At 30.6% G+C, this 27,973-nt stretch overlaps 1 protein-coding gene across 2 annotated transcripts in view; it reads left to right on the plus strand.

The window, feature by feature from the left end:
• Positions 1 to 372: 372 nt before the first annotated feature.
• LOC126922459 (uncharacterized) overlaps positions 373 to 27,973 on the plus strand; it is a 318,790-nt gene continuing 291,189 nt past the window's right edge. For both annotated transcript variants that reach the window (XM_050735010.1, XM_050735009.1), the window contains exon 1: positions 373 to 1,207. The gene's annotated coding sequence lies outside the window, so the exon portion shown is untranslated. The remainder of the gene's footprint in view (positions 1,208 to 27,973) is intronic.

Genomic DNA, 27,973 nt, shown 5'->3' on the forward strand with positions numbered 1-27,973 from the left:
ATGCTGAAGTTGTCTAAATTCAATCCTTAGAAGACTGCAACTGTTCAAAACTATCAAATTTAAACCAGCCATAATCTAAAGAAAGATAAGAAGAAAAGGTTGTTCAAAATTCAATTTCTCATCTCATCGATCTATTCGGCAGCGATCAACACACATTTAGTTCGGACAAAGATCAGATTACTCAGCACTTGTCAGCCCTTAAAGGATTCTTTAGCTCGTCCGTGTATACACTGAAATTTCTGCACATCTGTAGCGATAGATCTAGGCGAAATCCCGAACGGCACTCTCTGATAAGAGAATGCGCGACGCGTGGGATGCTGGGAAGAGGGGTTGATGCGGTTCAAGCCGGCGCCCTCGCTTCACGAGTTTCTTCAGTGTACGCGCGTTGCTACATTCGGTTGGACTCTAGCTCGAGTCCTCTCCGAGTTTCGTGTTTCAATCTTTATTTACTCGAAGATCGTGATCGTTCGTCTTCTAAATAAAATCGTTTCGATCAGGAAATTCTTTCTTCCATTATATTTATCATTTTTTTATCGTTCAGATGTTTCTATTTCTCACTGCACCGAAAAATAGAACGAAATGAAGAAAAAGAAAGAAACGGAAAAGTAGATTTGTGGACGAAAATCTGTGACACTGCCGATATTATATATGGTAGATGAAAATTGGTGACAAGCGGACCTGTAAAGTGTAATTTTCAATCACATATCACTAATCTCCGTTATATTATTATTAAAGGAAACCGGACAATTCTCCTGGAAACTTTCCAGGCACTTTTGGCGTGAAATTTTGCTACATTGACCACAAACATCAGTCGTGCTCGTATTTCTCTCGCGATATAGTTTGACCATTCAACGATATCAACCCTCGATAATCAAACTATTTTGAAACAGTGTCGTAACCAAAAAAGGGAAAGAAAAATAATAAAGATGTCGAATAAAAAATACTGTCGAAAGTTCGTATAGGGAGGGGAATTATTATTTCAGTTAGAACGAACAAAAGTGACAGCTACATTACCGCGAGTGATCGAGCGAGCAATGCACTGTATTACGAAATTTCCCCTCTCAGGATTTTTCAGCGTGGGTTTCTTATCAGAGAACGTTGACAAGTAGACCGAAAGAGACGTTTTGACTACGAGTGAAGGCCACGATGGAACTATTCCAATACATTGAAAGAAAATCGACGGAGAAAAACGGTGTTTAAACTAAAGGTGAGTGTAGTAAGTACATCTGTAATTTGTGTATTTGTTCATTCTTATAAGGAAATAATTCTTTAAAGATATCCACCAGTCCACCTTGTATCGTTTCAATCGTGCAATACAACACACGCTTCTTGTGTGCATCTTTGTACAGACTATTAAATAAAATCAAAATCAATCTATTTAATAAAATCTTGTTCCATTACAACGAAGCAACGGCAGCATAAATTCGAAACCGAATCAAAAGAAAGGGAAATATATAATAAAACTGTGCAACTTTTCGTAAACTTAAATTTGAATTGCAGTCAAATAGACGGAATAGCGATTAGAAACATGAAATATTACTAGTTTTGTGAAAACTGAGTTGGTTTGTTGCGATTCAAGATGATAATTAATTTTTTTATAATTTCTTCGTGACAATAGTAGGCTTGAGGCAATTTTCTTTCTTTAAATTTGTCCCCATTTTTGCACTTCCCTACAGCTATTTGTTTCCTTCTTTTTCTTTTTATAGTTCTGAGAAGGATTAATTAGAAAAAAATAATTGGAGTTTTAAGCTCGCGCGCCTGTAAGAATGCGACTATAGTTACGCGTAGAAGAGAGAAAATCTGTTTACAGGCGCGTCGCGATAATTGAAGGCATCGATTTGTCGTTCCTTCTTGTCGAATAGTGATTCTAGAATGCAAATGGAAGGAAATTCGATGGTTTCATTGTTTACTCACCTTCTTCTGGGAAAGCGCACTCGAAACGCTTCCGTTCATTATGTAGAAAATGCATTCTTTATTGATTTGAACGCTGTTCAAACACACTCGATCGTGCTTATTCCATTAATGTGGTTGACACTTTATACAATATCCATTTTGCTTTAGTCACATTTATACGTGAAAGAAAATAAAATGTTTGAAATCAGAAGAGAAACTGGGAGATTGACGGTGGCTACAAACAATATTTGTACATCTTTGCATCCATTATTGCATTTATAGATCCAACTGCAATGAAAAAATGTTTTATTGAAAAATAAGAGTGTATAAAATCTTTTTGTAGCCATTGTGTTTTTAAATAATTCTGATAATGGTTTTTTCCATTTTAGAAGACATAGGTTGAAGTATGTACAAGTTTAATTTAATTATTTGTGTCGCGGATTAAATGATTTTACTGTCAGAGTTTCATCTAGCTACTTCACTGGTTTATATTTCAATAGGATGGGAGGCTTCTTATATTAATGATATAAATTCACGTATATTTTTAGGTTCGAATATAAACTCGAAAATGTACGTATATGAATTAGGATATGAAAACATATCAATAAAGTTTAGAATAAAGAAGCTAAAGAAGTTAACGTTATTGTTATATATATTATGTTATGTTATGTTATATATATTGTTATATATAAGTTAAAGTTATTATTTCATTACTTTATTTTTATTAATTTAAATTGAAGTTATAATTTTTCTATCGATTAAAATTTTTAAAGTAATTGATAGACAATTTATTATCAAAGATTTACTCAGAAATGAATTTGGCTTGTTATCAATCTAACATGTACAATGAAAATATAAAATCAGTTCTATTGAAATTTTGAAATATTGAACATTTTTCATAATTCTCGAATTCCGAATTTTCAGGTATGATATTGTTCCTTTGATTGAAATTACAACCTTCTAAATTTTGCTAATGATTGATAAACTTTTTTTTCTATGTTAGCGTTAGCTAGGATTTGCGTTTTTCAAACTAATACGATAAACGAATCTAAAAGTTCACGGGGGAAGGTACGTTTGTTGAGGAGGGACGCAAAACGTGCGAGTTCCAGTTCATCGATTCGCGGAAATTGGGGATGTCCGAAATCGATAAAATCGTCGAACCACGCTTGAACTAGAGGTTACCATTAATTTTTACTTATTGATCGTTCGTCGAGTCCACTACGAACCGCAAAACTGTGATTGTTCGATGTTATAAAATGCAACGATAACTTAAGAATTTTTCAGCAAAATGTTATCAATAATTTTTGCGGTCTCTTTTAAAGGACTATGAAATCGAATTATGAAATAGAATTGATTTCTAGAATTATTACATATTAATCTCATTTCTCGAAGTATGATTCATAAATTTACAGACATTATGGTTTTATTATCTACATAGATAACCTATACTTTTCTACTTTTCTACTTTAGCTTTTCTACCATAAAAGTCTTGAATGCTCAATCAGAAAACTAGGATACCAGGAAAACATATTCTTCAAACAATTTCCTCCTTAAATGTATGCAAATAGACTTTCCTTTCGCGGAACATGATTTTAAACACCAATAGTCACCACACCTCTTTGTGGTTATTACAATATTCATGTATTTTGAATGAATAGCTTTTTATGATTACGGAGAGACTTCATTTACTGGAATAGCATATTATCTAATGTCTGATTAAATGACCTTCTGCTGATAGAATCTACTTATCTGGACGTGAACTGTTATTATTTGAGCAAAATTACAAATAGTGGGAGAATCAGTGAACTGCTTTTTCCTTGGCACGTTCAGATAAGCGAAGTTCTATTTATGATATTTATTTTATATTATACAGAATATGCATTATATTATTATATTGTATATTATATTAGAATTATATATATAATACATATTTAATTGTTCTACTAAAACGAAGAAACTTTTAACTCATTTCATTTGTTATAGCCCATATGCTTTCATGAACTCAAAACAAAATCATTTCAAAATTGTCGTAATTACGCGAGGAAACTTTGCAATCTCTCGAAAATGTAAGTTCAAATTGTAGCCAAATATATCGAATAATCATCTATGAGAAATCGATATTATCGATATTTACGAACAAATCTCTCATGGTAAAAATTATTCGTCAAATCTTTGAGAATACGTTGAATCTTAAAAAAAAATGTCAAAACCTGATAATAACCAATAAGAGTTACAGTTTCCGTAATGGATTTACAAGCTTCGTCAGGAAACAACAAAATCGTTCGAGTGAGCAGTCCGAAACAATCGCCAGATTGTCACGGTAAATTCTGGCAAACTGTCGACTATAACGCGTGTACGTTTCGACAAAGGCTGACTGACGAGCCGGACCAGTTAGTAACAATGTTGTCTTTGAATTTCTACCATAAATCTGTGTTTATGGTCTCAAAGTAAATTTACGTTGCTGGATGATTCGGCAAATCGAACTGTTCTGTGACAAGTGATTCGCAGAGTTGCAGTTAAGTGAATAGATATTGTTACCAAAATGCGCATCGAAAACAAGGATATGAGTTACAATGGGTTTATTCTCTTAATCTCGAGATTAGGCACCTGCATTCTCAGATTTGTGGTAAGATCAGTATAAAATCCGATTAGAATCGAAACGAATAGAATTGGGATTTATTTATGTTTACTACCGCAATGATTGACGTATTAATACATAAAGTGAGGATTTTTTAATTAAAAGAATTTTATTAATATTATTGTGTTATGTATATTATTGTATTCTGTGGATATAAATATACGTAGTTCTAGATATAATTTTACAGATATAGTGCTTGAAAAATTTTTGGATTGACAATTATAATTCTTACCTTTTTCGTGTGACGATCTATTTTAGTTTCTACATTTTGTATCGTTTGTGTAATATTTAAAATCATTGAATGGTTTATTGATCAATTAACTCTACAATTCTTAGGGATACAGTATAGAGGATAATCGAATAGACAAATTAAAAATTAAAAAATTAGAAAATTTTCTATACTTTACATTTCCTTTTTTTGTTCATTTATTATCTTTCTTTTTCTTTCTTAATGATAATAATGGGGGGAGGGGAAAGGGAGGAGAAATAATAATTGTTGAAAACAAAAGTATCAATGATCAATTTAATTTTAAAAAATTAAAAAAATGATTGCGGAAACATCTTCCTTCGAATATTGAGAACTCGTAATAGAATACATATATAGTAAAATAATAACACATGATTTTGTAATAGAAATGCAAATATAAGAACAAACTATCGCACGGAATAGTTGATTTCATAATGCATAAAGTTTATAATGCATAATGCAAAAAGACACTTACCATCTTTATGAGATGCTACGTATAAATAGCTCAGGTGTTTATATATTATATGCAACGTGGATATACAGGTAATGCGTTTGAAGAAACTACGAGATTAGGTGATACTATCGTGAATTCGGTCGAGTAACATACTTTCAAAGTGTTATTTAGAATTGACGAGTTTCCGCGTAACTGCTTCATAACTTGGGCACATGGAAAATTTTCAGGTTATTCAGGGTGTGAAAATGAAATTATTTAATTGGGACCTGGATCGAATTGGAAATGCAGGACTACATAATGAAATTTCAAATTTCAGATTTCACGGTAAATCAGTGGCTGTGATTTTGAGTAAAAGAATTATGTCGCATTGGACACTCTTTGTGATTTTTATTATGAAAATTTAGTTAAAGGTAATACTGTACGTAAATTGGTTTAAAAGCAGCGGTTTAAAGCAATCAATTGCTTCGGTTCCATTTCCAGAATAGTGTTTGCAAAAATATTAATTTGCATAAATGCCCGCAGTCTATTCATTAGTATTATACCAGTAAAATTCGGAACCAATCTGAAAATTTATATAGAAATTACAAAATATTTATTGCAAACATATTTTTACTGAAATATTAGTATATTAGTATAACATTATTAATAAAATTACGATGGCCTGATGTGGTTACAAATATAATGAAATTTCAAAACGCTTTGCGCAGGACGTAATATATTCATATAAGGTTTCCACGAATGTTCCAATACTTTCTACTGTGGGTAAAGTTGAATTACGTACGTGTTGTTTTCAGATTACAGTTTTAGTCAAAACACTGTGCATTGATTTCTGTAGCAGGCATTCCCATAGAATCCATTACGAGTGATTTAACAAAGTTCGATTTAGATGTCTGCGATAACTCGATAGGCAAGGGAGTAGATTCAAATAATTTTCCTCCCTATATCCATGCGAAGACGTAGGCAAATCCATTTGCATTTAATAGCGATGATAGAGTACTTACCATTCATCATGGCGAATTTCATCGGAATATTACATTACGAAACAAATATCCTCTTAAATTACTAAGAAAGTATGCGGTACTGTTCCATTAACTGGAACTGGAAAATTCTACTTAACAAGGGATTTATTGAAATTCTGCTGAGTTCTTATTATCCGAGAATCGAATGTTTCTTATGTAAGCAGTTTGTAATCTACTTACGAATCAATTTTTATTAATCAGCCTATTCATCAAATTTTGTATAACTATAAATTTTTGTTTTCCAATTCTCCATATACAGTAGCTTGGAAAAGTATTCGAAAATTCATAGAAACTCTTTATGAATATATTACGTGTATTACATAAAACATGTTATTATGATTATATCGATGAAATGTAAAACGAATCTGTAAATGTGTAAGGAATTAATAAGATATTTCTTACATATTTTAAATTTCACAAGGATATAATATACACATAATATATAATATACAAAAGGAATTCATAAAAAATTTCTATAATATGTATCCAAATAATTTCATGTGCCACTGAGCCCATAAGACTATCTTCGAATATACTGTCTTCATATATTCATGCATCAATGTGTTCCGATAATCGATCGTCTCATTAATCGTTGTTTTGATAATATACATCACACTGTATTCTAAAATGAACAATTTTTTTAAATACGTCATTCTGACAAAACAACGGTAGACATTTAAATCTATCGTTCCATTAATCGGTGTTCTGACAATGTCAATGTAGATCCCATTGTATCAGAAAATTAACGATCTTTTGGATACATCACTTTGACGAAACAACGACACACATTTTTTTACCAATACACGAATAATACCAATCATCCCGCTGGCCTAGCTGCCTGCCAAAGAGTTATAACGGCAGTCAATTTCGGGGACTGACAAGGTTATCAGTGGAAGCGTACCCGCGCGATTTTCCGCGACCTGTCTGCGGATAACCAGCGCTCGCCGCTATAAAACAAAATGATAAATCACTTTCGTCGGTGGTTACGTTCGTCAAAGACTTGCCATGAACGAAGGGAGTCAAGGAATCTCCCTATGTTTCCTGACAACTGGAAACTTAATTAATCACGAAAAAATCAACCAAGAGGTCTGGTGATTCTGATGCGCAATTAGTGGTTTTAATAGACAGAGCGAGTAGAAAGAGAAAAGGAAAGGATCTGGACAATGGTAAATAGCAGAACACATTGTCGAAGGTAGCTTACTATGAAAAGAAAAAAGGAAAAAGGAGAAAAACTGGCTGAAAGAGAAGGGTATGTGGTTAGAAAAAGAAGAGATTGTGTGACGAGGGATAACGATGTGTAACGATGTATAAAGAAGGGCATAAAGAGACTAGAAAAGGTGGGAAAGAAAGTGTGTGGGACACGTGATGAGCAAACAAGGGGAAAGAGAATGAAAAACAAGTAATTCTCGAAAATAAAGTGCTAGAGATAAAGTTGAACAGCTATTAAGAGTTCTATTATAGTACTGGGAGTGTTTAGAGAATTAAAAAAAAGATTATCTTCTTCCGGAATGGACACATGTGATTTAAAAAATATTTCTTGCGGATATTGCGACAATTTGTGTTACGCACAGTATGCAATTTCCTTTCACTTTATAATTTTGATTTTCAGATGTGTTCTCTTGTATTAAAATTCAATTCTGTGGAAACTTTATCATTGTCACTATAGTTCTAAATTATTAATTTAAATACTCTATAAGTTTTAAATATTATATACTGATTAATAAAATTTGGATATTAAATAGTATATTGAACAATAAATTGTAAAATTACGTTTCCTATCATGCATGTACGTAAATTATATTTCATTTGAAAATTATTCCACGAATCCATTAGTCTTACCACTTTTAATTTTTCTTAACAGTTTTACTTTCCACAATTTGAAAACGTAGGTTTGTATAAAATGTACTTGTTTCAAGTTCCGGTAGGACGGTTTCAATCGGCCAAAGAAATTTTATCGACGATAAATTCTGTTACTGGCAATGAGATTGCGCGTGTGTATATAAGTTCAATCTCACTTTTTATAAAAAAAAAAAGAGATATGACAGAAATCGAGTCGACCGTGCACATTTTCAAGAGGCTACGAACGAAACGAGTGACATATGATTTGTGAAAGCGAATCATCAACGAGTAGATCGATCAAACAGCGGAGATGAAAGAGAACAACGACGAAATTAAAAATTTATCGTTTATTAACGACATGCGATCACGTTGGAACACCAATAATGGGATCTATATTAACCCCTTTTTAATCGATAAACTTTTTACAAGTTTGCATGCCATAAATGTTTACAGCAACGCTGCTTATTATTATCATTTACTTTTAAACTATTTATTAGAATAGATTAATAATTACCAATCAAAAATTTGGAAATATTCCGTGTTTTATCCAATCTAAGAATTTAAAGAAATATTAACTTAATAAAACTTAATAAAACTTTGTTATTTAATGACTAAAGAAGTCTATAATCAAAGTTGTTAGAGGTAAAGATTAATAATTTATAATAGCTACGTGCTCCATCGAATCCTAAAATTAGAAAAAATTGTCACATTAAAATTCTCCCATTTTAGAGAAATTTTTAGTTATAAATTTAACGAAATAAAGATAATTATTCTTAATACCTGTAGCATTAAGCTTAAATAAATAATTAGTAAGAAATTCGAAAAGTTTGTAACTTAATTGCAGTACTACGTTTTTCATTTCATCGTGTTCCCAATATACGTATCATTTCGATAGATTTAATTTCTGATACATCCTGATATTTGCAAAAAGACGTTTTCTGATTCTGTTTCGTCGTTTAATTAATTTAAAGTATAAAATGACTAAAAAGTTAAAGTGTATTTAAGTTTCAGAATATCTCTCGTAATTTGAACTTTTATCAAGGATGTAACTTCTCTGAGGGACGATCTGTACCGAAGAATAAAAGGTAGTCGATAAATTGGTTCGAATGAGTACAAAGAACAGTATAAAAGAGCGGCCTCGTCAGGTCGAGGATTTTCAAAATGCGCTTTCAGTAGGTTACTTCATTGAACCATGTCTTTTTACATGGTTTCTACGTTTTAAACTGACAAATCATCTAAACTATTTCAAGAGCGAGTTTATTGAGCCCGGAAAAGGATAATTACTCTTTTCATTGTACAGGTGTATTTACTTAGAGTATACTTATAAACAAATTGCAGTTATTCGTGTATTTATGCGAAATTTCAGTATACTTAAATGTGCATAATATACGTGATGAAATATACAAAATGTTGTAAGTACCGTTTGTAAATTTTAGAAGGTGATATAAACTTTTACTGAAGTTCATAAGAAATAAGATTTTATAAATTCTATACCTTACTATAAAATATAAGTAATACTAGTAAATATAATAAAATTCAATTTCTATATAAAATTCTATTATTGTATAATATTAATATCCGACGTCTTTCTCTCAATGTAGAAGTCCTTTTTAATCTGATTTCTAGTTTAGGAAGTAATGAATCTAAAAATGAAGAATTTCCCAAGTAACAAAATAATTGTATAAGGTTTAACAGTTACAAGAATCATTGGAATATGAATATCTATGTAGAAATGTTAAATGATGTAGGATAATACCAAACAATATTTTGAAATAACAAAAGAAAAATAATGTACACATGCGTTATCACTTAATCTTTATATCTTCTAGAATCATGTTTGAATGAACTACCTATATGTACTCGTATTGCTTAAGAGATTAAATTGTTCTAATTTTCACATAACAAACACTACTATCTACTGTTGCTCGAGGAACGACGATCAACTTGATTCTCCTCCTAGGAAATTATTCTCTATTCGTTTCTTATTTTATTTATAAGTTACATGTATGTATCATTGTTCTATCGAACTATACGAACTGTTGTATTTTATTTCTTAAGAAAATTTAGTTGTCATATGAAGATAATTCCCTTTCAGTCGACATTTTCGATTTATGGTTGTTTAATAAAATGGTCCATCAACTGAACGTTGTGCGATATTTTGTTTCTTATTTATGAGTTAATTGGAACTATCGGAAGAAAACGGGACGAATAATGAAACATATACAACGTGGATGAAAATGCCAAGAACGTTCGTAATAAAACCAAACGCCGGTGAACGTGAAAAAAATCCTAAAGCTAATTATTGAAAATATCTCTAGAAGTCAGCTACGTAGTCCGAAAACGTTCGACGACGAAAAAGAGAATATTCGATAACTAACAATGTGAATTACATTATGTCAAGCATTGCCAGTGTAGAACGCAACTAAACGGAACTTCTGTTCTTAAATATGGTAATCAGAGTACGGTTTAATTGAGGCAAGCGTATAGTTTATACAACGGTACTCGTGTAACGCAACTGACTCTGTATATGCTTTGAATAATAATACATGTATTTCGGTGGTGAATTTTGTCTCGTACCTGTAATTTTCCGAACAGAATTGTGAAGTGTTTGTTAATACCTCTCGCGTTGATTTCTATTTGTGCGACTTGTTAGTGAAAATGAAATATGGAATAGGTATGATGGAATATTACAGTTGCGCTCGGAATATATTTCATTACGAATACAATTTGTCTTCATTAAGGTGAAACCATAATTTTTCTCATGTAACATCGAATATGTTTCGACATCATAAATCGAGGAATTTAAGTCAATGATGAAAAAAATTTGAAAAAAAGAGCAAAATTATTCTGCGTAGAAATATTTCAAAATATTCCTATTAACCAATCCAAAATGAAAATAATGGTAAAAATTAGTAGAAATGATTAATATTTGTTGTTTAGTAGTAAGTAGAGGTTTTGGCTGGTTGAAGGAAATAAAGTTTGGTTTCCCCTAGTTTATCGATTTACGTCGATACAACACATGTGGTTTGGACACTTGAAGTTTATAAATTGTCTTTCATCCTGTACAATAGTCTTAATAAATTTCATAAACATTTTATTTTTATTTGGATCTATATAAAGTATTGCACGGAATCTAATGTGATATGGCAGTAAGGCTTCGTTAATTGAATTTCTGTCGGTCGCCGTAATCGAGTAACATCCCCAAGTAATTTCTTCCCTCGAGGAGAAACCTACATTTGTCACGGCTCTGGGCTACAATAATCGTCTTCATGGTTCCTGAATCTAATTATATCGCTAATGAATGAAAAGCTGCTTTTGTGGTCGAGTAAATTGAGGTACGGGAAGACATAAGATCGTGCTTCCGTCGTTTACTGATGGTCTGACCCCGGCCCAACGACTCGGCAATTATTAAAACTGCCGAGATTTTACACTTTTGTACGGGAATTATTTTAAGCAAACTTCTTTGTTGAATAATGCTCAGAAATTGTCAAAAGAATATTATTGCGAAATTTGCTTTGTAGGATACATATACGTGTAAGTCACGAATTATCATTTCTGAAATTTGAAAGAAAAGTAATTAGTGTCAGAGTAGCACGAATATTTTATTATTTGTTTCTCGTGGAAGATATAGACATTATACAATCGGCATACACTTATCTAATTTTGTATATCTGACTTACTACAGAAGCTAAACATGTATTTTGTCACAAAATTGTTTATACTCGCGCATTAATTATTAATGTATTTCCAAAAGCAATTGAAAAAATTAAAGCATCCAAGGCTTACAAAGATTTTGGGATAAAATTATATTAGAAGTTACAAAACATTTAACTTCTTCAAGATATATGTAATATAAAGCCTATTATTTTTATGACTTCATGTAGATATATCAGATGTATGTATTTTTTATATCATTATGTTTTATATTTTTTAATTTCTTTTTTCTTAATAAAGTAAAGGTGAATAAGTTGTGATACATATTAGTATGTAACGTAATGTATCAAAAAGATTCATAGAGCCAACATTTTTACTATAATATCTTATATTTAATTGGGTATATGTAGACTTTTGTAACTGTATGTAAATAATGCTCTCTTAATTTAATTATTTCTATACCAGAAAAATCAATATATACGAAAGTTCATCAAATCACAATCTTCCTCAAACCACCATCAAAATGCCGGTTTAATCGTTCCTTTGCACTTTTAGCACCTTCAATCCGATGATTCACCTGATAACCACATATCTTTGATTGAATTCGTAACTCACGCGATTTTTCTCCTTCGTCTCTTCTTCTCATTTTTCCACATAAATAATAACCACATAATAACGAACTGTAACTGAGAAATGAGAGAAGGTACACTTCGCGTAACGAGGAACACAATATGAAAGACATTTAAAAAAAACGGAGTCTTACTGATCTACTTAAATCTTTGTGATAGTTGTGAAATATGGTTTATAATAGAATATAAATTTCTATTTATTTAAATCTGTTATTTTTATATTCAGAAGTAGGATCACAATAGTTATTACAATATTGCACGGATAAATCTATCACACCGTTCTGAGCCGAAAAAACCTTTATTGCACGCGCTTACATAGACTAGGGGAAAAAACAAATGAGCATCTAAAAAATATCGATCGAGTCTATCGATTGCATCTAAAACAATCTTCTAGTTATTGCTTTTTGTAACTAACGCATCCGCATGTGGAGGGCGAGCACGAACTCACGTTGTCATTTTCAACAAAATCTATATCAGGATATAAATTACATATGATGTTTCCACTATTTTTATGTACTGCAATGTCGAAATAAATGGAGGAAGATAATAACACTGAGAATGTCGATGACACATATATGTGTACGTAAAACAGAAGAAAGCCAGTCAGGAGTTCACAGGAGACAGTGTATACAGTGGAAACATCATGTAATTTTACATACTTGTTTTTAATAAATATAACAATAATATAAAATATAACGAAGAACTTGAAGCTGAAATCTATAGATTATATCTGACTATTCAATAATTTTTGTTATGAGAAATTAATCGTGCTTTTCAATTTTCATTTTCCTATCTCGCTCTAATTCAGAAACTATGTATATTACAATAAGATTTCTTTTACACTTTCCTCAAAGCTAACAAATGTTTTAATAATAATTTAATAATATGTATTTAATAATTTATAACAATTAAATGAAAACCATAAACATTATAATTTTGATTTGCTATACATTTCACCTTTTTAGCTCAAGCCAATCAGTTCGTCGATATTCGATTTTGCTGACAAATTAAATTTCGAAATACCAGACAAAAAGCTGACGCTGTAAACGACACGTCATTCGCTTTCAGGGCGCAAAGTTGCACGCCAAAGTTCTTAATTAGAACCTGTCTCTGACGACAGTAGCCAACAACGTAATCGTGACGCACTACTTTTCCCTTGTCACATTTCCTTTCTTCCTTTCCCAATCAATCATGGAATATAAAAAGTAAAAACGTGTTTATTGATCTATGGATATTTATGTAAATTCATATACTTAAAAGAACAGGATTTAGACAAAGATTTGTATCAATTCCAAAATAATATAAAGAATAATCGTCTTGATTAAGTAAGAAACTCATTGTGCAAATATATATTTTTGTAAACAATACTAAAGAAATAGGTTTATTTCTAATCAAAATAAGATTCTAAAATCCTAAATATTTTAAATATTGCGTTAAATAAATATCGTGTTTAGAATATTATAATTATGTTGAAAATTAAATGAATTATATTTAAAAATTAAGAATATTAGAATTGGAAATTCCAAATATTATAAAGAATACTATACTTTGAATATTTTATACATTTTTCGTATCGTATGCATTCTCATCTATTATTCTACATCTTTAAATTTTCCATAAATGTATAAAAGTTCGCAGTCTAGTGATCAAAGATTCGCTTTACTGACATAAACGGACGGTTCTTTAATCCTCAGATGAGGAAACTATCCGGAAGAAATTCCACAGCATCGATTTTTACGCGGTAAAGAATAGCCTGTTGATGCTGGTGGAATTTGTCTGCGGAACTTCTGCCTTGCTTCTCCGTCCAACCTAAAAGAAAGATAAGAATTACTCAATCGTGGATGCATCACAAGATTCATTTATACATATAATATCGCTTAATATTCGACAAATACTTAGGGTAATGTTGTCTAAATTTGGCGAAATTAATTATATTTTAATAATGAACATATTTGTTTAGGTGTAACTAACATTGATCTTTCATTAATTTGTCAAAATATTTTAAGAATGGAAATAGAGAGACTGACTTGGTAATGTTTTATATATTTGGTAACTAATAGGTTTTTTTAATACTTTATCGAATAAATAGCTATTCCTTTTTAATATTATAATACTTCGGCAACTAAGGACTTTGTTTTTCACATATTAAGCGATTGAGATATCGAATGTTCAAAGAAAGTTGATAGGAATGATTAATTTCTTCTTTATGACACGATAATTGGTAGGTACACGATCAACTTTGAAACTATTGTTTGAATTGATTTTTTATTTAGCTGACGAAAGATAGAAATATTGGATCAAAAATGGTGAATCCCTGTGAAAAGTAGTCGATTTCAACGAGTGTCTATTATTCGACATCGTGTGTTCAGTTGTACGGCGAGATGGTTGAAATGTTTCGGTGGAAAAGTCGGGAAACAACTAGTCATGTTTCGAAATTGACTGGTCCCGAGATTGAAACCACAGACAGTGCACGTGCGCTACAATTTCTTCTTTTTTCATCATACTTTCTACAAACAAGATATTTTAATGAATCTTTCTGCGTAGAATATTCGGAAATGTCAAATTAATTACCCGTTTCATCGATTAATTTTTCTTGCATAAAATTATTAAAAATGAAATTGGAACACAATAAATTATTACTGAAATGTATAAGTTACTTCTATTTTTAATCAAAGTGTATTTTCCTAAAATGTACAATATTCATATTTAGTTAAAAAGTATTTTACGAATTTCTCAACTTCTAGAGTGCGTATATAGTAATATGTTTAAAAGCATTTGCTTCGTCTGTGTTCAATTATTTCTACCATTCTCTTGCACTAATCAAGATACGTCTACTATTTTACCAGGAGTATGATTATAAAATAACTTTCGTATCCATTTTGCAATATTTGACAGTATTGTTCACATTTCGTGTTATTCATGTTATTGTAGTCAATTTATATTTCAAGAAAGAAAGGTGAATAAATTTTATTAATTTAAAAAACAATATAATCAAGATATTGTCACTTCTGTGTATCACTTTTCTTCTGAACTTCTACATTGTTGTCACTATTTTAAGTGACTTTCATATCCCTTTTCCTCACAAAAATTTTTAGGTTTCCATCTTCTCTTCCAACGAAGAGGTAAAATTATATATCTTTCAAAAGAAATACATATCAGAATCCCAATATAACTAGCGTAATATCGTCATGAATACGCGGTGACCCACATAAAAGGTTACAAACTACTTTGTTCTGGAAACTGCTAAAGATAACGGCGAAATCCCTTCTTTCGAAATTTTAGGGTTAGCTTTATGTAACTTACATAAAATTGCGACCATTCAGTCGGCTCACATTTTCATATAAAATAGACGTATAAAACGCGTTAAGAAACTCGACGAATTCTCGAAAACGTTTGTCAAAGATACTCGTAGTCGGTTTTCTACATTTTGCCCCATTTCGGAGGAAATTATATTTATACGCGTTCACCTACAATAATTCGTGGAAGTATTCGTACACTGACGGATCCCTTTTATAAACATATTATGTGTATAATCGGATATCATTACGGACTAAATAAAGTTTCAGAACGTTTTATATCGATGAGTCACTGCACAAATATTGTATGTCTACTTTTAGCGTTTTTGAGATAAGAAATTCCAAAAATTCAGTAGTATTATATAAATAAATAAATAATGTTTGCACCGTATTTATCTTCATCAGAGCTATTATAAAACTTTTTGCAAATTGTACGTTGATCCTTTTTAGGAACATAAAATGATAAACGTAGATAATGCTTCTTAAAAATACGTCTATATGCATTAAATACAATAAATAAAAATATTATTTTTGACAAATTTATATTCACTTCATTGAAGTAAATATAAATGTAATTTTTATACAGCATAAAGGAACAGTCAAGAACTACGTGTTGCATGTAAAAACTCAAATTTTACAAAAGATGGATATACAATATTTGTGCAATAAGTAATCGATATAGTACGCGCAATATACGAATAAAAGATAAAAGTTTAGTATGGTAAGTGTACGAATAGTATTGTGAACCATCGTAAATAGTTTATGCATGACTCCTTGTATTCTACAGAAATAACTAAAACGACAGTGCAAGCACGTCAAAAAACTCGCGCTCTCGTTGCTGTAAAATGACTACTAATTTCTCAGCCGAGGGATCATCAATTCATGAAGCAGAGCAGACGTAATTTCACCCGTTCATTAATTCTACAAGCCGCGTTCATATTGTTCGATTCACGCCACGTAATAACTAGGGGCTCTCGAAAACAATCGAAAACGAGCGTCGAGTTGATAATGTTCCGACGAGTAAATTCGCATGAAACCACCACGATCGCCATAGGAATGGAAATGCCGTAAATAACAACGCGTCTTGATTGTTTCGCCAAGACAAACCTCCATTTATATCCAGCCAGTTAATTTCATGGCTACCGCAATGAAACGTCAAATGAACAACAGACGGGTTCTCGGTACAAATTTTCTGCCACCAATGGGATCTTCAACATAACACCAAGAAACAATAATTAAGGTTGCAAATTAAGTTTGAAGTAATATATGCTTGTACCGTCGTACACGAAAGTATTTGAACTCTTACCACAGAAAACTTTGTAGAAGAATAGAAAATGTATATAAAAATTACGAGATATTTATTACAGACACATTTAGTAAAAAGTTAGTATACGCCATCAATAGTCATTTTAAGCATAAAATAAATGTTAAACATGGTTCTATTGAGTATTGAAGTTTGTCAGTATAGTGCATGATTGACTGTTTATACTGTACTAATTATAATCTCACATTTGTTTCAAGCTTTATTAATACAATTGTGATACTCGTATCTCATTACAGTGCTAACGAAATTTCAGAATGGTTCATATAACACAACATATCCATAAAAGGTGTCTCCAAGTGCTTAAATACTTTTACGAGCGTATGTATTATATTGGCAGATTGTTAGCGGTCTTTCCGCATTTGGAACCCGCATTATACATGTGCTAGCGGCTGGCATATCGTTAAATGATGTAGATTCTGTAAATAGGAGCATTTATAGAAAATGTTGGTAGGGGAATTGCGAATGTGCATTTATCTCGAATGCTGACATTTCTGTGTTACGTCGATTTAGGTTTGTTTGCTCGTGTATTTTAGATGAACTAGTTCACATCGCTTAGGAACTGTTAAATATTATGTCGACTTTCCCTCGGTTATAACTTTTATTTTAATTCTCCTATTTTTCGAAGAGAACATGCAAGTCTCTCATAGAGTGATATTTCAGTAGTTTTTGACGATAGTATTTCAGGATGATATATATTATGACAATAATTATAATTCATATTAATTCAGTAGTATTAAATTCTCCATAGCAATTGTTGTTACAATTTACAATTTTTATAATTCTCACGAATTTATCTTTTTAATGCGAAAATTGAATATTTTGTCGAATACTTCGTCTTCTAATTTCTAGTTTAATTTCATTATGTTTGTAGCAAAGTCATATTATGATATTTTACAGGAAGACCCTCTAATAGTGTCGTAATAATATTTCAAGATAATCCGCCGAAATAATGGCTCAAGATAATAATAAACGACGGTATTTCCTATAAATATTCTATTACAATAATTTATAATAATTTGTACAATCGTATCCTAGAATAATGTTTCACAATATTATTCAACGTGAGTAATTCGTGTCATGTCTTTCATGTTAAATGATTCCATGAATTTCCAAATGCACTTGGGAGAACTTAGTGGCGTGAGAGCCACTTTGTCAATTTACAATAGTGTAACGATGAATAATTCAATATTTTTCGTTCTCAATATTTTTCACATCGTTTCATTTACAAGTGTGTTGTTTTATCGCAAATTGATTTTTATTTTTAGTATATGTTACATGAACTCTGTTAAATTTAAATGATTTACGAAGCTAGAAGAATGTGAAAAAATTGTAAAGGAAAAGAAAGAGAATAACAAATTTATAAAGAAGAAGAATTGATGGAAGTACGCATGAAATAATTGTCTATTTTATTAAAATCAATAACATTTTTAGATTCCTAGAAATTTCAAATTTGAACTCCTTTTATGATTTTTAATTTTTCATCTGAATTGAAAGTTTTTATTATATTATTAATAAAATATCATGCTAATATTAAGAATTATTTTATATTGACGCAATACACAATAAATATTTCGTATGTAACGGTAGTAACGATATTTAAATAAATTGACATGTGAATATTTCATGCATATTTATTTATCTTGTTTTTTTTTTTTTTTGAGTAGGTTGCTGACATATTCGTTGTTATGCCAACGAGCGGGCGTGGGTGGAATACGGCATTTTTCCACAATACGATCCTCGAAAAATTTGTTTGCAAACATTTTTTCGATTCTCCAGCTCGGCAGCAAGAACAATACGAATGCGACAAATTAGAATCTCGTTTTACAAGGTATCCAATATGTCCCGCACATATCACGAAATATTAAAACAAAAAATCAGGACAAGAATTGCGAAGTGAAAGAAATTGCTACAAAAGCATTTTTCCATTCAACTCGATATTTCCTTTTATTTCTAGGTTAATACAAATTCAGATTTTAGTTACGTTTAAACGAACGAGTATTAATTATCGGCTTTGTAAATTAAACATAAGTTATTAAAAAAATATGATCCTATATATTTTTCCCTTAATATATTTTATATAGGATAATGTTGTTAATATAATGAATGCTCCCTGGCGTAGAATTTCGTCATAGTTGCACATAATCAAGTTCTTTCATCGACGAGAAATTTTCTAGCAGCTGCAGTGAGAAAGTTCGCCTTCTACCACCTGTTGGTAATGATTCAAGACCTTATAACTTTAGTTCGCAAGAACATCGTTCGTGCTGACACTCAACTTGATACCATATACTAAGGTTATACTCTACAATTTTAGAAGAATTCTAATACAAATTCCTTATTCAAATTCCTGTTAAAGGATGTATTTTCTTTCCTCAAATATCAATTTATCAAGAACAAGGCAAATATGACTACAAATTCTTCCATATTAAACTATTATATTTTCAAATTGCATTTATATTATATTTTACATATATAATAGTTTCCTATAAACTAAAGATGTATTAAGTACAAGTTTCTTATTCAATTCCCCATAAAAAATTTTACCTTTAATTGTAATATTAAATTTAAAAAGAAAATTAGTATAACAGCGCAATAACATCTTATGAAACAAAAACATGTACATTCCAAGGATAAATGGTGCTCTAAATAATGAGTCACACTTGTCATCGAGGAAAGTGACGATTCCTCTGTGGCGGAAAAATGCCAGACACACTGGTCATTGTGGCTCCCCCTTTTTCCACCCTTGGCACACAGCCACTTACGCAACTGTACGCCATAAATCCAAAAGTTACTGCTTTTTCTTTGGACGAATGCTACGAACCAAATCTAAAGAATAACATTTGTTCGCGTTGTCACATCGACTATGCGCGCAATATCTATGACAACGATTATTATTCTCGTTATTCACCAGTTTTATTCTATTAATTTTTTAAACACCTTTCATCTTCCTCTTTTTTTTGTACAAAGAAATATCTCAACTAACAAGGAAGTAATTGAATTGCTTTTTTAGAAAAACTATCGAATAATGTGGTAACAAGTTTCAACATTTCCTTAAAAAAAGGTAAATATATTTCTATGCAAAACGAGGATCAAAAAGGATTGTGAACCACAAGTAAAATTACGCGGTAGCAAGTTTCATCACTATTTGCTTGTAAAAATCGAGCCCAAGGGCTACTAGGTAATCTTCTTAAGCTTCAAGTCGTCTGTTTTAAATTTCAAGCTGCATAGGGAAAATTCCATGCCTGTCTTATAAATCTTACGACCATCGTATTCATGTTTGTGAGTTTATTCGAATAATTAATTAGAACATTTGTTCAAACTTTTTTCTCACGTACCAACTTCGATTCTTTTTTATCGCGATTGCCGCGTAAATTTTAATTGGAACCGCTGCTACATTTTCTATCTTTATTGACAATCTATCGGAGGCTTTCGATAGAAACATTTTGTATTGAGAATTTATTATAGTGATCGTATTACTGCGATTAAATGAAAAATACATATTTTATGATTTAAGACTTTTAATAATTTGTGAATTTTTAAACTCTTATAATTTATTATTGACAATATAAAGATACATTTTGTAATATAGAAAGATTTATTTTAATGCATAATCAATTTCAATTTTGTTTTGTGCAAGTTCCAAATAAATAATAATTTCATAGCGATCATAATCATTTGTTATAATAAGTTGTAATAAGAGATATAGAAATCCTTTCTTAATTCTCATCTTACAAAGAAACTTAAATCGTTGATCGTCATTTTTTTATTTGAAGTGTTTTCTTTGAGTAGGATTCGATAAGTTTCCTTATTGAGGAAAATGCAAAAAAAGAAATTTAGTAGAAATAAGAACTACATGCTGTAACAGTCTGCATCGACCAATGTAATAGAAAGACTTTATGGCACGAACAGGAATACGTCCAAATCGGTTTCCTATAATAAGAGTTTCAGGTTGGATGAAAAGTGCGCACTAATTTCAGTCCTATAAGGAACCAACTTTCGCAAAGTTTAATTGATTTTACCAAACAATATGATTGAGTTGAATAAAAAGTTTTTGCGTTTTTATTATATCAAGTATAGAGTTGATTATATTGATATCATAATCAGTAATATAACCTACACGTGTTATTATGTATTACTACCTCACAAATAAATTTTACGGAATTAACAACCAGTAAAATAATTTGGAAAATCAATATTCACTTCTTTATAGTCTTTAAACTCTTTTCGATTCATAAAACTTTGTAACGATTTGAACAAATAGTAATCACACGGTGTTTCATTCAGTGAATATGAAGAAGGTTGCTTATAATTTCTCCACTTAATATATTTCTATTCTTTTTCCAAGAGGATTTTCCCATTTACTTATGAACAGAAAGAAACATAATTGCAGCTGTAATCACAGTAGAATATATGAATTAGAAAAAAGCAAAGAAGTAGGAAATGAAAAAATTTGTCATTCAACTCAATATAAAATAATAATCAAGAAAATTATTTTGTTCTTTGATTTTCTAATTCAGAAAAATATTCGTATATCTCTTGCAATAAATTAAGTTTTATATAAGCTTCGTATATCTTTGAAATCATTGAAAACGAAAGAATATAGAATATGCTTAGTTGACAAAAATTTTTATTATCAGAATGCACTTGCCGATAATGAAGAGTTTCCTCCATCGTCAGAATTCTTAATACGTCTAACGTTCGCGAACCGCAAAGGTAGCAGAGATTCATTTGGAGCTCGGAAAAATTGCTCTCTTCGTAATTGCTGGGTCGTTGCGCGTAATGTAAGACGTTAAAACCGAAATTACTCTCTACTTGTACTTCCAGCGACAAAAGTCTCGTTTCGTGACGCAATAAAGGAACCTCCTGTTACTTTTTAGAACTGAAGAACGCTGATGTTTTTGATCTGAAATAGAATGAATCGTAAAATTATTTCCAATCATTCCACAAATGTTCCCTAACGTATAATTCTTTCATTCATTAAACATTTATTATAAAATTACGCAAATTATCCAGAATAGAAAAGATGATCCTATACAATATTACAATGAAATTCAACTGAAAATGATAGAGTACAATGAAAACGAATCAGAAGGTTATTTAATTAAATGATCGAAATACCTTATGTTCTCAAACAAAGAAATAATATTTACATGATGAAATTATTTCTGATATGAGCAGTAGTTATATAAAATTTTTAATAAATGAAATTGAATTAAGATTGCTATTGCGTGGGAGAAACATACAAAAAAATAAATTAAGAATTAGGATTTATGTGGAATCGTATCTGATTGAATATTGAAGGAGGAATGAATGTTTTAATGACATTTAATGATACTTTTGTTGCCTTGTCAATAACCTTCTGAAAAATTTGACTTCTCTCGCGATTCTGACATTTTCAGATTACAAATTAATACATCATAATAAACATTTCCTTCTTTTATGAAATTGCTAGTTAACAAGAATTTTCACATTCTTTTCAAATTGACGTGTTTTATCTATCTAAAATGTCACGGTACATTTTTGTTTAGTAAACGTGCTTGCAACGAGTAGAATGAAATTAGAGTAACCTATGAAATTCGAGTAACTTGAGACTGTCATTGTGTCCACCTAGTTTTCCACTGGCGGTTTTAATTAAACTTTTAATGTTCAAAAGGCATCACATTTATGCAAAATATATTCTGACCCCTTTCCCATAAAAGAATCTCAATTATACCTTTCACAGAAATCGAATTAATTATCTTCCCCGTTTTGCTCCTCGAAAGTGAAGTATAATCAATCTTGAAGTGAAATTCGTTTTGATTCGGAATGAAATAGACAGATTCTGGATAAACTTTCCCACTAAACTTCTTATTGTATGCAGAGAAAAAGGAATAAACGATAGAAATGACTTCTTATGCGCATCAGTAATTAATCAAATCCTTTAAAAACTTTCATCCTTGCTAGAAAAATATTTGGGCTTGTAAATTATTGATTGATGATTTGGGAATGGAATAAAATAAATCTCGAATCTGGATTAAATCCTGAAGTTAAATAAATGAAATCAACAATTTATAAAATTATTCATAAGGTGAAATTACTGAAGTAAATTTTCAGTTATGCTTAAAACTACAACGAAATACAATATGTGCAAATCAACTTTTAATCACTATTATGATGCAATTTTAAATCCTTTCAAAACATTAAACACTGTACATACAAATTACATTTATGAAATGTAAAACTACACTGTACAATGTTAAAAGTATATTGTACATATATATGTAGTATCTAAATGGGTCTTAGAGGAAAGGACAAGTAATGATGTTTTGATTTAATAAATAATATTCAAAACAACGAAATGATTACAATGCTGTCGTACGTCTTATTCTCATACTCGGCTTTCGAGTTCCCGATTCACACTCTCCGGCTTCTGCACTCGCTCGCTCTTGCTTCTCAACTCACACTGCACGCCTTTTGCATTCGTTCTCTCCGGCTTCTCAACTAACACTGCCTTTAACGTCTCTTTGTCTTTTCCCGCCCTATCGCGCACGTGTTCCGAAAACGCCCGTGGCCAGGGTCACGCAGGCCTTTTCCACGAAAATATTCACTTGAAAGGACTGACGACACATTGATGTACCCGACGATGCCGCGGCTCTCGCGACATTGTTTATGGTTCGGCCGATATCTTAGGCTTTTTGCCCACGATACTACATATATAAGATATTTCAGATTAAGAAGAAATTTTGATGAATTCGTGGATTTATATAAAAATTTTACGTCATAGAAAATTAAATTAAAGCATAAAATAAATGACTTATGTTCAGTTTGTGTTCAGTTTAGAGTTTATATTATTTATTAAATAAAATTAGAATGGTTAAAAAAAATAGTTAACAATATTATTATTGACTAGTTATTGCAAGAAGAAAAACAAGATGAACGTCGTTACAATAAAATCTAGAACAAATATTTAATTTACGAGGTGATATAATTCTAACCAAGATTTATATAGTTAATTTTCAGCGACACAGAGCATCACACGAGGAGAACACAATGATTTATCTAATGGAAAGTAGACCATTATCGCGGACAGTGCACTTCGTGCTATTATAACTCATCCACGAAAAATCCACGTATATATGAACGATAGTTCATTGATTCAGAAGGTTCTTTACCTTAACAAGACCTTTTTCCATTTCGATAAGAAATTTCAGGGTATAATAAAAGAACGTGCTTTATTTTACTACCTACCCAGATCTATCTAGAAAAACCACTAACTTTATACGACCAATACATCACAGTTCCTCGTTAAATTTTAATCCCTAATTAGTCAGAATCTCGAAACAAGACATGGCAAAGAATATAAAGAAATTGTTGAATACTGAAATAATATCATAGAAATGAAGATTATAGGAGGAAGTTATGATACGTCCAATTTTATGTTTTTTTTTTTATTTTAATGTTATTAAATAATTATAAGGGTGTGTTTTAATATATTATTATACAAATACATATTATATAAACTAATATATAATATACTAATAAACGAATAATTTTCAATACATTATTTTAAATATAAAAAACATCAAAATAGAAAAATTAACAAATTTTCTTATCATATTTTTCTACTGTGATTTTCATTTGTATGATACTATTTGGTACAAGTATTTCAGCAATAGGTGGTAAATTCATCAAGTCTTACGAAAAAAGACTAATGTTATATGTAATATGTAAAGTATGATGATTAATACTTTTGAAATCAATATATTCCGAGATAGTTCAGATCAATACTTTTAATGTAAATATTTCCAAGAGAATCCCACAATTAAGTTTAATAGAAAGACAGTTTTGTTAATATGGATTTCAGAAAATTGTGACTTACCATATCTTCCCTCTGTGATCTCCAAATGTGACATAAAATATTGACAGCGAAATAAAACATCGAAATAAAATCAGACTACATCGTCAGCGAAATTACAGCCCTCACAATCCACTTTTCTAAGACAGCCCCTCTTTCAGCTATCCTATATTCGTCAATAAAAATCGACATAAAATAAGATATTTTCTCAAAAACGAATTTAAATTTCGTCCACGGAATCGTAGCACTTGTACAATGCTAAATTTCACCCATTCGTCAAGATGAAGGTCTTGTAACCTAAGAAAGATTGCTTCAAAAAGTATTCAAGGAAGAATAGCTGCCACGTACAGGTGAGTCAAGAATTCTATACTACAATGGAGAGGTTACAATTCCATTTTTCAAAGGCTCAAGAGAAACACTCGGAAGTCCGTTACCGCGTCTACATTCGAAACTCGAACGACGTGGTACGTTTCATCCCTTGGAGACTTGCCAATTTCCATTTTTCCTTTACTCGCATGCGGAGCTTATCTCGATTTTTCGAAGATAATTGCGATTCGAAAATCTCCTCCGAGGTAATCTTCGCCAGTATAATTGAAAGAAACGAGTCCTGGTTTGTTAAGAGTGTCGAATTCCTACGATTAAACCTTCGATAGATGGAAATGCTTCTCTATTTTGTAATTTTCTTTTCGGAACTATTATTTGGGCAAGAAATAACAAATTACAGAAATGGTAAAGAAGTTTTTACGGAGGAATCATATGCAACAAGTTTGCAGGTGTTTCGAGAGTGTAACTAAAGAGGGTTGCTGTTAACCGCTTATTGGCAGTTTACCAATTGTTTTTTCTCAATAACCGATTATATTGCCGAGAAAGATAAGTTTAATGCTTGAATGAGAATCTTGGAAATTAAGTCGCTAGGAAAATAAAGGATCGCATACTTCGAGTTTTTGTTGATTGAGCATTATGAATTAATATCTCCAGACTTAATTATTTCGAAAATTGTATAATTGAAAGAAGAAATATTATAAGAATTGAATTCTTATGATATTACAATGATTTGATAATTAATGTCTAAAAAGTTAATTATGTCGAAAATTAAATAGATAAGAAAAATGAATATTTATAAGCTTTGATTTTATATGGTATGGTAATGGTCTCTATTCTATTTTAATTCCAATGATAATTATTTCTAACGATACTATTCTAATATTAATTATTAATTCAAAATAACTTTACAAAATACGAATCGAGGGGAAGGCCATTCGCAAAATTACAAATTTCATGTAAGAAACATGGACGTACTCCTTCACCAAAGGTTGAAGAAGGAATTATTGACGGTTTTTGTCATTTCGAACGATCTTTGTGGGAGCTAATAATATCACCCGACACGAAAAATCTGTTTGTTTTTGAAATTTTATACATTATCGACTGAATATAAAACTTTTATTTTTTCTTTTGTAATTTACAATTAATTTATTGTATTTCTGTCTTCTTTATTTATTAATTGTTCAGTGTCATTTTTCTACGTTCCACAACTGATTTCATACGAAACGTCTATCCTTGTGTTATAAAATTACGTAGTCTCATACAATTAAACAATATCCCGAATGTAAAGGCACCTCTAGCGTAAAACGAATTTGTACTTCCATCTGGAAAAGGATACTATATTTTAAACTAAATTATGATAACATAAGATTTTTTTTGTAATTAATTAGATGGAAAAATAACTTTTCTTTGGGGGAAAATTATACTTAAAACTGGTATTTCGAATTTTCTATTTTCATTTGTTCCTATGAAGAGAATTAAAACGAGCTTCGATAAGCAATCGGATGTTCGTTATAATTTTCTTGTTGGAAATGGCAACATCGGAAAGTTTTCTTTCATCAACTTACATTCTGGATTGATGTTATTTAACAAAAAATTTTACCCCATACTACACTGTTTTAACGAATGAACCCACATTACACGATATGCATAATATGATACGTATATTTTACATTAAAAATTCCTATTTTTGCATATGACACTCGGATGTTATTCATCTTTTCAAGAATTACAGTCAAATTAGTTGCAAAAATTGGGAAGCGGAAATAAGTACGACATTGGAAAATTATCATTACTTAATTGCTTTCAGAATTACGTATGTACATTTTTACAAAATTCACAGATAATGTACTAATTTTATCTTGCACTAGATGAAATCTTAATTAAGAATACAAAATATTATTCAAAAATTTAACAAGTTAGATAGAAAAAATAGTTATGATTTTCATTATTGTGCAAAATATATTCTCTCTCTCTCTCTCTCTCTCTCTCTCTCTCTCTCTTCGTCTAAATAATAATGATTTTAATTATTATGAAAAATATTTCTTTTAATTTTCTTTCACGTACATTTTCATTTCTTTGTTGATTAATAATTTCCTTTGTTAATTGTTCCATTTGTACTTTCTTTGATTATGAATTTTTCCTGTATTAACTTTCAATCATCGAAATAAATTTTGATTTTCGAATTTTCTTCCCCATGAATGATAAATAAATTTAACTTTATGTCTACTACTTAAAGAATATAAAAATTTCGCCGGAAATTTGTGTAAGAGAAAGAATTGCGATCGAGTCAGTGAATCAATAAATGAGAAAATTTCGACGGTTGAAAGTGCAGCGATGCATCGACGATTACGTCCTCAATGAAGTTAGATACAAAGAGATGCAAATGACGCGTGATACCGGAAAGCAATTTGGATATATGATACAAAGCTCGTGGGCGTTGTAAGTGAATTTCCAGCCATATACCAAAAAGCCTCTGTTTCGTGCAAAACTAAACCTTTTAAATAAAATTCCTTAGGGTCAAACGATTCGAAATTTTCACACTTTTCAAGATTATTTCTTTATATTCAATGAATAAGCATACATACATACGTACAGTGTGAGATCAAATTGTTATGATCATTTTTATGATCTAAAATTTTGAATAATTTATACGATTTTTTTATCAACTGTAGAAAACTTTACTAATTACACAAGTGTAATCTTCGAAATACTTAAACACAACACATCCAAGTTTAAAAATATTCTACAGAATGAAAGACTCGAGCTTTAATGCAATCTACGTACCGTCAAAATTCAATTTTAGAGTGAACATCAATAAATAGTTG

Source organism: Bombus affinis, chromosome 12 (assembly GCF_024516045.1).
Source record: "Bombus affinis isolate iyBomAffi1 chromosome 12, iyBomAffi1.2, whole genome shotgun sequence".
In the NCBI taxonomy this organism is placed as follows: domain Eukaryota; kingdom Metazoa; phylum Arthropoda; class Insecta; order Hymenoptera; family Apidae; genus Bombus; species Bombus affinis.